Genomic DNA, 14179 nt, shown 5'->3' on the forward strand with positions numbered 1-14179 from the left:
AACATTCATGAATACAGAAAGAAAATCCTTTTTTTTTTTTTTTTTTTTTTTTTTGCATTTCTTAACGTTTCAAAGTCTCCTGAGTCCAAAAATGTAAAAATCTGGGGAGGTCATTTTTAATCGATCGCTATACTTTCCATCTTTTATATGTAACAGGGAAAATGTAAAATACTGACTAATCAGTTTTTATAATCGGTGGGATGATTTTAATAATCGGCTAAAATGCAATGTATTTTACTGTTTTGTATGGATTCAACTGTTTTGTACTGTAAAATGCAGTGGAATCTAAAAACCAGTGATCACAATAAATAATGTTTACAGTATATGACATTAACAATAATGTAATGCATGAATCCTTTACTTTATAATGTTTTCTTCATAAGGAGGCTGGATGGCCGCGCGGTCAAGGTGGCAGCACACCGCTTTGGGGTACCCGGGTTCGAACTAGGCCAAGTCGATAAATCTCCAGAAAATTCTCGGGGGCCGTCCCTCACTACCCGGTCGCCCCATTGTGAGCCTGGCCGAACCCATAATGGGCCTGTTATAAGAGGCCCTCTTAGTGCCCACAGGGCGGAAAAAGCATTAAAAAAAGTGACACTAAAAACTGTACTTTTTCATTCTTAGAGTTTTCATTCAGGAATGAAAACTAACCTTTGTCATTCGTTTTCAGTTTGCAGGAAATAACTGCGCTTATTTGACTGGATAGCAAGTGCTGTTCGTATAGTACAAAATTTTTTTAAATTAACTGGAAATATTAAATTTTAATATTTATATTTAAATATTAAAATTTTTCATGGTATGAAAGAAAATTTTAATTGTCAGTTATTAAAGTTGCAAAACCTTTACAGAAAATTGTCTTGATGACGATGACATCTGCGGCCGAGGTTTGCAGAATGTATCTCTTTTTGAATCTACTAACTTTTGGATGCCCCAAGCACGTGCTGTTTGCCATGCCTCTCTTTCCTTCTTGAAAATTTCTTAATATGATGCTAAGGCTACATTTAAAGGCCTATCAGTGGCTAAGCGGTTCCTGTTCCCTAAACACTGGGGTCGTGGGTTCGCGCCTCACCAAGACGAGGAGTTTTCCACGTCTTTAATGCCTGAAAAGGACCAATTATCCTTAAAAAACCTCCCGGAAAGCATTTCCCTAGGCAGATTGCCCAAGTGTTGCGTTGCCATAACTTAACAAAACAAGCTTTGCTAATACAGTAGAACCTCGATTATCCGCCCCCCGATCAACCGACCCCTCGGTTAACCGACCGTCCTAGTCGGCAAATTTCAAATGTCCGCTAGTGATGTGGCGCTACAATAGCGACGATTATTATTTAAAAAAAAAAATTTGTTAGGCTTAACATCGATGAAAATTCAACGCAAAATAGGTTAATAGCGATATACTAATATACTAATTACATGGGATATAATAATATACTACACTAATAATGGATTTTTTCATACTTTTCGGTTATCCGACTTTTCAANTTCTCCTCAAACCTAGTTGCTACACCTTTTATTGTAACCATGATAAAATCCTATTTTCTTCAGACAATCTCAAATTCTCCAGTCATTGCCATACGCGATCTGGAGGATCACATTCGACGTCTGTCCACCTCAAGGTCTTTGCCAAAAAATGTTCTTCAACACTCTCACCGGCCCTCAGGGCATCTTTTCTTTCATTGTTCTCCCGATTCTAAGAATCAGCCATCACCATTCAAGGGAAAAGAGTTAGAACAAGAAGTTCTGGAAGCCAGAAGAAACAAAGAACAAAGGAGAGGACTAAAACTATATTTAAAAATATATATACAAAACATGGCATACAGCCACAGTAGTTTATTTCAAAATGAATTTGCTTATATGTAAAGTTTGAAGAATAATGATTGAAATAAAAATAACTTGACCTCAAAATAAAGATTCAATACAAGGCAAATTAATAGAACAATTTTAAAATTTTATTTTTTTTTTTTTTTTTTTTTTTAAAAACCTCTTTATTTCAATAAAATCATTTATAATTATATAATTCGAATGCCATCTTAAAAATAGAGTACTTTACAAGTTATTCATTTTATTAATACATTAAAAAAATACAATTAGTACTTGTAATTACGTAATTATAATAGTAAAATATAGAAATTAAATGCAAAGCAGTAAAGATCAAATAAGCAGACAGATCTGTAAAAATTCCGGATTTTAAAACGGTTTACATATCGTATTGATTCGAATACGTCGGACAGACTGACAACTACGCACACTCTATAAACATTTCAATTACGTATAGCGTATATTTTGTAAACGATTATTGAAATCGCGACCGACAGAAGGCGCCACATTTAACAAACCAAACAAGCGTCGACTAAGAATGGCGATAGTGGCTTTGTGTTTGTAATTTTTAAAGACGAATGCTCGATGACAACTCTAAGCAGATTAACAATAAGTAAATATTAAATAACGTCGAACATTAAATGTCATTCTGAATATCATTAAGTATATACGCAGTCGGTAAGTGTCAAATGTGTAAATTAGAATATAACCCGGTTATTTTAATAGGCTTAGTAAACTCATTTCGACACAAAAGGTTGCTCTCGTCTAACATCTAAAATTGAGTTAAAATAAGAATTCGTTGACCCGCATCCTCTGTTTTAAGCCATAACAGATTCCGTTTACATCGTTCTGCACTTTATTTCCAGCGCTGAAATTACGTTTGGAGCGTGTATCGATGATAAACACAGCACATGATGCGTAAGGAGAACAAATTGTCAAATTTCTTTGATTTATTTTACTTGGAATGTTTTAAATACGAACCAATCGAGAACAGTTCCGGATATACTTGTTTCGGTAATGGCTGGATTGTGGTGGATTTTTTAAAGTAATTCGATGATAATCCGATTAAGATGGTGAATAAAGTGTTAATTATGCAATTTCTGTTTGAATTGCAGTTGCATAATGCTTTTGCAAACTCGTTTAGGTTGAAAGAATTCAAAGGATACATTGTTAAAGACATTTTAACTTGTAAGATGTTATGCTGTTAAGTTTTATGATTTGACAACAATGCTACATCTTTTAGGATTAAAAGATATAAATTCTGTTATTTGAATACAATTTGTATTGTATTAAATACAGTAAATTCGAATAGTTAAGGTTTTGTTTGTAGAAAATTTGTCGTCATTTGTTTTATTTATTTTGAATGAAAAGTTTGGGAAATTTTGAAAGAAAAATATGGTAGTTCAATTAATTATTTAAATTATTTTACTGGGATTTAGAGTATAAATGTATTCTGTCATGTCTTAATTTGTAAACTGGGTGATTTTGGTACGGATATTCTATTCCAAATTTAGATTGTCTAGAACAGGCCTGGCCAACCCAAATTGTTTCGCGTTCCACTTTGATCACATGTAACATTATGGTGGACCAAAATTTAGGCAAACATGCTTTTAAAAAAGTAAAACAAATACAAAGTTAATAAGATTTTATTGTTATACCAAGAGTTCATACTTGCACTTGTGCATTATAACAATGACACATGCAAATTTTCATTTATTTAATTGTTTTGGTATACACATAACTGGAAACAAAAATTTTAATAGATGTATAATATTGCTTAGCGGGCCACACAATGTGATGAGCTGCGGATTTGCCAAGCCTGGTCTAGAACCACAGCAACCTGAGTAACTATACTAGCATTTGACACATTTTTTTAATATTCTCTTTATAATATAAATGCATTTTGAATCACACTGTCTTAGTGATTCCTCTTTGGTATTAAATAAAAAAACAATAATACAATAAAATATTTGTGTAACAGATACATTTCTTGAGTGATGATTGAATGAATTCGCATTCACCTACTAGTACTGTACCTATTGTACAATATTACAGTAAGAACTAATGAGAATTACTTATAGAACAAGAACTAATGGGATTATTATTTGACTGGAAGTATTTTTGGAACTTTATTGTGATTTGCTGTCAATTGACTTCTTGTGATGTTGAAACTGATTTGGCATTACAATATTTGAGGAATGATTTATTGCAGAAATGCTATGTCACTGGTGATAGAGAAAATTTAAAATAAACTAAGGCAGTAGTAAATGTGATTTGTATTGTATTAGAAAATAAATTTTTTAATAAATAATAATGATTACAACAATTATTTAATTTTATTATAGGCTTTAAGCATGAAAAAAAAATGATCAGGATTTCATTTTATGAATGGCTTTTCACTTATTAAATTTATTTTTCCTAGTTAAAAAACAGGTTAAATAAATTAAAACAAATATTTAATGATATTGTAATTAAAAAAAATTTATTTGAAATATTTTTGTTTAGTTTTCTAATGAAGAATTGCATGTTTGAGCATATTTAAATATGATTGAGCACATATGATTCTTCATTTTTCATTCAGTTTTACAAACAACTAAAGGCATTTATAATATATAGTAAATGCAAATACTTTCAAATAAATCTTTTTAAATTGTTATTGTCGACTATGTATTTGAATTTATTTACTATTAATCTGTTTCTCAAATGTTTTGACTAGAAAAATTTTTAAATACAGTAGAATCTGCTTATTGCAATCACTGATGATTATATCAGAATTAGCATGTCCAAAACACAAGTCAATACAGTATAAATTTATAAAACTCTGCTTATTTTAATTAGTTTTGGTTATTGTTATTATCTTCAAGTAAACTAGCATTTTTAAACATGTCTTTTTACTCTCGCTATCTGTGTTTTAAACTTTAAGCATTAATCATTCTAATCATTATTTGTTTGCAGTATAATTGTTTAAATTGCTGGCATTTCTTATTACAATTATAGACTGGATGAATTAAATTAATATTATTTAATAAATTTTTAACTTATAATATGTTTTAACATGTACAGTACTTTTAATACCAATCAATTAAACTAGAATTTCCACTAATTGTGTTCTTATTTATTCATCCCGTTTAATGGGTTACTGTTATCAGTGAGGAGTTGTTATCAGTATAGTGGATGATTTGTTAATGAACAGTTTGGATAGCGAACAAATCGGATAACGAACACTTTCACGAGAGATTTTTATGATTGGACAACAAACACGTATTCGGATAATGAACACTTTACTGAACAAACATAAAAAGAAGTGATGGAAAATAACGAATACCGATTGATTTTCCCTTGTCTTTGAGTAACAATTTGAAACCTTTCGTAGTGCAGGAGAAGTCAATGTTGATGCTCAACCCGATACCGATCGGATAGTATTAATATTCCTCTGAATTTTGAAACTCTTTCTTGTAATTTTAGCTTTTTATTTACCTTTCTGACAAATAATTTTTTATAGTATTTGCGAGACTGTCGGATGGGCAATTGTTAAGTTTTGCGTCAGGGTTTATTTATCAAAGGTGAAAGTTTAACTGTCCCATTGGATATTCGTTAACGTTTTAATACCAAATTTTGAATTTCATTCAGGCCTTGCATTTAAATAATTTCTTGTGGGTTAGTTGATTTCTGTTCTCTGAATTTTTGTAAGTGTTTTCCTGAATTTTTTATTTAAAAAAAAAACTGATAATATTATGAAGCCTAAAAAGAGGAGTGTCAAGAACTGTGCTCACTGTAGAAACCAAGTAAGAAATAATAGCCAAGGTAGAAAGTGAGCACAAGATGTCTGATGTTGCTAGGCAGTATGGCTTGAACAGGTCTACAGTAGGCACAATCTTAGCTATGAAAGATATATCAATAAGTTTCAAGCTGCTAATGGAGTAATGAAAATCACATCTGAGAAATAAAGAGCATTTTAGAGCTCATAATGAAACCTGAAAACTGATCTGACGACAGAAGAACTCCAAGAACTCTCAAATGAAGAATACCAAGAAACTCGGTGAGATGTGTTTTCTTTTGAAAAAGAGGAAGACGAAAGAGACTTTTTAGTTTCAATCAATTTTTAGTTGATACATGTACCCGTTACATGTATCAACTAAAAATTGAATAAATTTAAAATGAAGATTGCCTAGTGTTCATGTTTCTAAACTAGTGTGTTCAAAATGACAAAAATAATCACTGACAATGTTTCAAGAAAGTAATAAAAAAAATCTGTGATATTTTTTTTTTCTGTTGAAGATTGATTGAAAAAGTAGAAAATATTTTTTGGTGCCAAAAAAAAAATAAAAGAAGCCAAATTTAGTGCTAAGTAGCCAAACATGGCATCACTATACCCTTGATATACAAACCAGCATGTGTTTGCATGGGACATGTAAAGGGCTGAACATCCTTAAACTTTAACCTTTATTTTCTGAGTACAGTAGATGCTGGTCTGCTAAAGCTAGATGTTTGAATTGCTATACAATTGGAGGTTGAACTTGTCCTTGCTTACTAGGAGAAGAAAGTCTATTCTACTCACAAGGGGAACCTGGGAGGTTGTCATCACCAATTTCGACAAAATTTTGTGGATGTGTACAGGGTATGGCTCCAAAATCCAGACAAATTACACATTTTTTCCAAACATATTTTTTATTGCAAAAAGCGAAAAGGTTTACAAATATTTTTTAACCACTTTGTTTGTAAGGCCAAATAGGATACATTTACTCAATATATCCCCATCCTGCTTGAATGACCACCTCCATTCTTGGTCTGAAACGTGTGCAGGCGCACTTTAATGTGTCACGGTCCATATTGGCGAATGCCTCATCAATAGCAGCTCTCAATGATGCGATGTTTGGATGTCTGGACTTGTTTGTGACCTTTCAACTACTCTTCATACATAGAAGTCCAAAGGATTCAAGTCTGGGCTGTTGGGAGGCCAGAATTCTTTCAACCAAAACATGTCAACGTTGTCTGACAATCATTTTGCACCAAATGACTCACTTTAATTGTGTAAGACTTGTAGCGGTGGTCCTCCTCAACAATTCTATGCATAGTTTTCTTGCTCACACCAACAACCAACGACAATTTTCGGACTGACCTGGATCCTCAAAAATCAGCTCCTGAGCCTGTTGAATGATTTGGGTGGCCTGACAACATGCTCCTTTGAGTGAGTTTTTCTTGCTGGTGTTGTAAAAACCTACATTGGACTTCTCTATCTCGTACTTTGCGACGACATCATACACAGTCAAATTCAGGTACCTGAAGAACCGAATGATTTCTGTCACCAAGTGCCCAGCATGAACACTTCTGATAATCGTGGCTCTTCAGTTATACTCTGCACTTTGTTTCAACATTGCAACTATTTCAAGGTTATGATGGTTTAGTACACGTGTCAAGATATTTGAATGCCAAACACAATATCTGCTGGTGGTATAGAATGGCAGGAATTTGAAATTGAATTTTGTACAGATTTTGACACTGCACCATGTAATATTTACTTGTATTTAAACTCTATCAAAGCCACAAGACCCACTATTCAGACATTCTTGAGAAAATCACAATTAAAGTTTTTCTAGAACTATTAATACTTGCACAGAAATGCCACTTGTGTGTTAATGATGTTGTGTGATTAGTGTTCAGAAAATCGATTTTTTGGATAACCAATTAAGTATGAAAAAATACATTATTAATATAGTATATTAGTATATCCCAATAATAGTATATTAATATATCCCATGTTTAAATTTTTCTCCATTGTGTATCGCTTTGTGTTGAATTTTTGTCGATGTTAAGCCTAACGAAAATTTTTATAATAATAACTACTATTGTATCATTAAAAATTATTTTTTTATTTTGTACAAATAAAATAAATATATTGAAAAATATAAAAACAAAAAAAATTATACTTTAGAAGTTAATCTAGTATCAAAAATGTTCGATTCAGCATGACACAGTCTGACTGCAACGCTTTCGGTTAACAGACGTTTCAGTTGATCGACATTCGGATAATCGACACTCTACTGTATAAGGGTTTGAATCCCACATGCTACAATTTTTTTTACATTTGTAATTTAATCTTGGTTATCAAATTTATGTACTTTTTAATTGCTGTTTTTAATTATTTAGTTTAAAATTTATTGATGTTATTCTTTATAAAATATCGGGGAATACAAAAATTTAAAAGTTTTTGCCACAAAAAATATACATTCAATAAATACTTACAATTACTGTTTCACACGAATATGACATTTTGGGTATTTTGTGGTATTTATCATAAAAACAGTTAAAACTATAACGGTTTGGTGCACCATGCTCAAATAATCATTGATACTTCATTTGTACAATCTTTACATTTTGTTTTAATAACAGATGGGAAATAAACTTCATTAACGTTTTGAAAATATTTTTTTCTTGTGATATTTGAGATGCAAACCATGCATATTTTAACATGTCACAAAAAACTAGTGTGCTCAGCTGGTTGTGAATTAGAGAGAGTATTTTAATAGCATCCTCATTTCTATTGCCTACTATATTTCTCTATCAGTTTTAAGGAGATAGCTACAGTGCACTAGTGCTCATTGATGCCATTGGAATATCCATATCTCACAAACCAAATACAGTATAAGCAAAAACATCTGTAAACATTATCTGGAATGCTTAATATTTTTATTTATATTGTCCATCATAGGGGTCACTGGTGAATGAAAATAGAGAATTCTAGCTATCAGCTTTGATTAGCTTCCCTTTCTACATCAAAGGTACCCATCCAATGAACTCTAGCTATGTCCTGACTTCTCCGGTAAAATTGAACTGTCCAGGCAGAAAGCAATAATCTTTGTCTAATTTTTTTCTTGATTACATGTCTATCTACCTATGAATACAGTCGACCCCCCCTTATAACTTGGGTTCCTATAGTTCGGATTCCTATATCACGGTGAAAAAATAGCGACAGTATTCGTACAAACATGCTAAAAAAACTCCTATAATTCAGTAAAACGTCATCGCCGACTCGTATCGTAACAGGATTGGTTGAATCTAGACCAATAGCGGATATTGTACAAACCGTTGAGTTTAAACGAGCAGCGAACCTACTAAAAACCATTTATTATTTAACGTCCATAAAAATTATATTTATATTAATGATGTCTCCAAAGTTCAGTGAATTTTTTGCAAAAAAAAATAATTTATCAGGAAGCACGTGAGCGCGCCATTCAATGACAAGCTTCACGATGAAAACAAGCTTAAGCAATGGCATAGTCGAACGGTGCACGCTCAGTAAGTTATCCTACAATTTTTTGTTTATAGCATAGTTTATATGCTTTATTCCCAAAAAATTATATGTATTTTGGAAATGTTTAGTCGAATTAGTCTAGAATTGATTAATTTTATGGAAAAAACCTTTCAAACAGCCATAGTCCATAAACTGCATATGTGCTGGGCTGTGATTGGCTGGACTTGTAGAAAATGGATTCATAAAAACTGGAATGTATCTACTGTGTTATAGGAGGATCGACTGTATATTATATACAGTATATATAATGTATTTTTTGCTGGAAAGAGTACAGATGGTATTGAGTTGCTTATTGTAATACCTTCCAATCCTTACTTATGAAATGTAATATAAATGTATTGATATGAGTAATATAAGAACCTACATTATGTTAAACAATACAAAATATGGTTATAATGTTATATTTTCTAAATATGGAATGATCAAAATAAAAAATAAATTTTCAATGACTTAAAAAACTGTACATAACAAATTTAGTAATACTGTAATAAGATTAAATTATAAATGTAAAAAAATTATGGTTCCCAAATAATTTCAAATCAAATAATAATGGGCTTCACACAATGCCTTAACTAATCATGCCATGCTATTAACGTAAATGATGCTTCTATGCAGGTATTAATAGTTCTCGAGAAAATCATGATTATGGTTTTTCTAGAATGTCTGAATAGTGGGTCCTGCAGCTTTGGTAGAATTTAAGTACAAGTAAATACTATATGTCCACAAAACTTTATTGAAATTGGTGATGACAACCTCCCAGGTTCTTGCTTTTTACACTTTTCAATATGAATAATAAAATCATTGGAAATAGGGTTATTTCTTGGGGTTATGAAGGCAATTTACATTTCAGTTTAATGAATTCTGGTAAAATTTTTTGTTTGCTTCATTGCCAGAAAATTAATGTTGTGACAGTGGTGTTTTGCTAAGGAAATAACAAAATTGACTTTAATTCAAGAATTTCTTTATTCATGTTTGTTTTAAGGCAAGCAATGTGATTATAACAGGTCCAAATATTTTGTTTAATAGGAAATCTGCTGCTGTTTATTTGATATAATTTTATATCTGAGATTCTTAATTTAAGACTTTTTATGATAGCTTTAGGACCATACTTTCACAACATGAAAAATATTCGATAGATTTTAAAACTTTGCATAATTGAAAGAAACCTAATACTTTCTAAACATCCACTGTGGGTAGCTTGAAATTGCTATGCAGGTCACAGGTTTGCCATTGTTGCCCTAGTACTTTTGGACTCATCTTCAGAAAGACAATTTTCAGATGAGAAATTTAGTGAAATTGTCATCTTTTGATAATTGAATAATTTATGTATTTTTCATAAATATTTGGGCTGCAATTTGAAAACATTGTAGACTTATAAATTCCCACTGTCATCTGTCTGTCTTTCCTTAATCTCAAGAATGGAGTTAGATAGATGAAAGATGAGATCAGATATAGAAACCTTAGGGGCAGGAGGCCTTGATTAACTATATATGAACTTCCAATTCAAAAAATTTTCCCCTGAAGGTGTTAGATATATGATTGGCATAACTCTATTATTAAAGGAAAAGTATGATGCCACTACTAATTTGAGGTGGCAAACATATATTTTAAATTAAATAAATTAAAATATGATTAACATTGTAGTCTGACATTGTGATGATGTCACAATAAATAATTGCTTGTTATCACCTTTATTTTCATTGTTTTATGCTTTAATTATGGTATTTACTTGTGTTGTTTTTGCTTAAATTGTGAGGTTTTAGAATTAAAATGGGCATTTTTGGGTTTGGGAGTGGACTAATTTGCTTTGTATTATTCCTTATGGGAAAAATTGCTTTGAAACTTGAATGCTCTCTAGGAACAAATTGAATTTGAGTTCTGAGGTATCACTATACTTCATAGTCAAAACAAACAATATTCTCATGTAAACCAATTAAAATTAGTACATATGGATGGTTGGGAAAATATTGCAGTAAAACAATTCAAAAATTGGTTCAAACTATGCCTGATAATGTTTATAATTGTTATAATTTTATAATGTTTATAATATATGCCTTATAATTCTGTTACACACTAAGGTGAGATTAAAGATAACATTGTGCTTTAAGACCTATCAATAGAATTATGAGTTTGTTTCATTTATTGTTAGTTACTAAATACGTTGCCCAGTATTTTTTTTCTAAATTTAAATGTGATTGTAAGGATGATTTAAAATAATTTTCGTAATTTTCAAGTTTTTTTTATTTAGAAATTACAATTGCTATTGTCCCTAAAACTTTTGGTTGTTTTTATTTTTCACTTAAAAAACATTACATAATAATGTTAAAAGTTAAACTCAAACATGCATATTTCATACATATAAATCTTTTACATTATCCTAATTACTTTAGTATTAAATGCTGTTCTTTAACAGCAACATTTCTAAAGACATTGACATTAAATTCAAATACTTCTGCTGATTTAAACTTGTTTCTTTGTGTCTTTTTTTAACTTAATACCTGAAAAACAGGTTATATAGTACCTGTTTAATTTTACATGATTTGCATATAATGTCTCCATTTCTTATTTTTATTCATTGTGTTAGTGGGGGCAGATACCTATTTTTTACTATTATTTTTCAAAAATTAAATAAAAATTTCTTTTAATAAGGTTGCACCACACAGATGATTTTGTTGGTAGAAAGATAATTTTCTTATATGATCTTAATTACTAATGAAACTTTATAAGAGATAACAATGATAAACTCTTTGTTTTTAAATTTATAGGAACAGACCATCAAATGTTGAATCTGATGGTCCTTATATCTTTTAAAATTATGAAATTCAAAATCCTGATGTTGATATGCAGTAAATTGCCATTTTGAATGAAATGAAAGTATTCAATAGATTCATATGTATAGAATTCAGATATGATAACTAAAATATATGTATTATATTATACATATTAAAATTACAAACATTAGTTTTAATTAATATACCTATTAACTTTAACATATATAACACAACCAGAAAAAAGACTTAAAATTGCTGTGTCTTATTGTATGTGAAGTAGATCTAGAGACAAGGGGTGGCCAACAGTTTTTGCCCCCGGGCCAAATTGGAAAGAAAACTTTTTTCACAGGTCAAACCTGTGAAAAAATTTGATTTATAATTAATTGATCGAATTTGGTACCAAACAAATTTAAATACTAGAAGTTAAATGTCAAAGATTAAGTTATAAATCAGTATAGAGTCATCCAACGATGTATTCAATTACTGGATTTTCTCAAAAAAATTATTTGTTAGAAACTAAACCTGGGGCGGCCAACAGTTTTTGCCCCTGGGCCGAATTGGAAAGAAAACTTTTTCCACAGGCCGAACCTGAGGCTACCCTAGGAAGATTTTGAGGTGGTGCGAGATCTCATTGTGGTGTCACCCCGTAAAGACTGAATTGTAGATAGAGATTACAGATACATTTTTCATATTATCATGCTTTATCAACACTCTACGCTGTACTTACAAGATTTGTAATGGAGAGTTAACTCTAAACGCACAGTGAGTTGTTGTCCTTTTTTTTTCCTTAGGCGTCAGAATTTTTCATTGAGCTATTCAGACTTGAGTACCTAATATTGAAAGATTAATCATGGGCTGCATAAATTCATTAGATGGGCCGTATGTTGGCTGCCTGCTATAGCCTAATGAATTCCTTGAACAGTCTTCAATAGGCTACAGTGTAACCTTTATCTAGCCCAATTCTTGAGTAAAAATGTTGTTTAATTACATATTATTATTGTCATTGTCATCATTACATCACTAATTTTAATTATTTAAAAATGAAATATTGTAAATATTCTTATGTTATCTATTAATCGTTTGTCATATGTATCTAACTCTTCAAAAGTTAAGCAGTAACTTTTTCTCAAATTTGTATATATATATATATTACTATATATTTCATACCTTGCCAAAATTTTTTTATGTGAGATGGCATAGAGCTGAGAAACGCAGTGTGTCATACTCCTTTTTCCAGTTGGGAAATATGTAAATACTTATTTATTAGAAAACTACAGTATGTAAATACTGCAACTCAGCAACAATCAACTGTTGGTGAGTTCCAAAAAGGCAGTTTTTGCTACAGGCTAAACATGTTTCTCCATAAAACCAATATGAAATACCTAATACATAGGAAAAATGATATCTCATGCATACATATCCTTACTTGCCAATGCCAAAAATGTTACAAATAATGCCTTCAATTTGTACTGTACATGGTGAATTAGTTAAGAATTACATTTGGTTTCAGGCTGTTGGAATTGAATCTTGGCCTAAGAAGTTTTAAATGGGATTTCATAATTGTGCAGTTTTTGATCTCATAACTGATGATTTGCTTTGGATTGTTAGTGAATTTAAAAAGGCAGAAAGATTTGGTGACTAAGTTGATCATCTTACGTAGTCCTAAAACTTGCATGCAACCAATGGTTAAATTAAGTAGAATTCTTACTTTCTAGCACACTTTAGGACTCTTGGCATTTCAAACTCAACTTGCTTGTACTTCTACTTTATCAAAACATAACCAAACAATTGCCTTAAATAATTGGGCTGTAATTCAGCTAATTTAATGACTAATACTAACAATTAAGTAATTTGCTAGTAGATTCAAATGTTAGTTGCCATCTCTTAACTAAAGATGCTTGTAAGGTTATATCTAAATTTAAATACATCTGGAAGCAAAGGCTTGCTCAGGGTCCAGGTGGCACAACTGGCAAGTGCATTGCACAGCAGCAGAGGTTGCGGGTTCAAGCCCTTCCCCAGGTCAGTTCTTTTCTTCCAGATGAATCTAAATTATTTAATAAATTATTAAAATTATAATTATTAATTTAATTAAGAAATGGTGCCTAACATCTATCTCTAGTAGCAAATTATTTAGTATTAATCTATTAATCATTAAATTAGTGGAGCTATAGCCTGATTATTTAAGGCAATCATTTGGTTATGTTTCTATATAAATATTGGGCTTCATGGTGTTTGATATACTACTACTTTATCAGTTTTTGTTTAAATTTCATAATTTTTT

General features: G+C 30.9%; 1 long non-coding RNA gene across 1 annotated transcript; it reads left to right on the forward strand.

Moving 5' to 3' along the window:
- The first annotated feature begins 2257 nt into the window (after window positions 1-2257).
- LOC111634726 lies at window positions 2258-13254 on the forward strand. Its single transcript, XR_002758271.1, has 3 exons — window positions 2258-2493; window positions 5328-5330; window positions 13244-13254. It is a non-coding gene; the product is annotated as an uncharacterized LOC111634726 (long non-coding RNA).
- The last annotated feature ends 925 nt before the right edge of the window (window positions 13255-14179 follow it).

Source organism: Centruroides sculpturatus, unplaced genomic scaffold (genome assembly GCF_000671375.1).
Source record: "Centruroides sculpturatus isolate CEXI.00-Female unplaced genomic scaffold, Cexi_2.0 scaffold822, whole genome shotgun sequence".
Classification (NCBI taxonomy): domain Eukaryota; kingdom Metazoa; phylum Arthropoda; class Arachnida; order Scorpiones; family Buthidae; genus Centruroides; species Centruroides sculpturatus.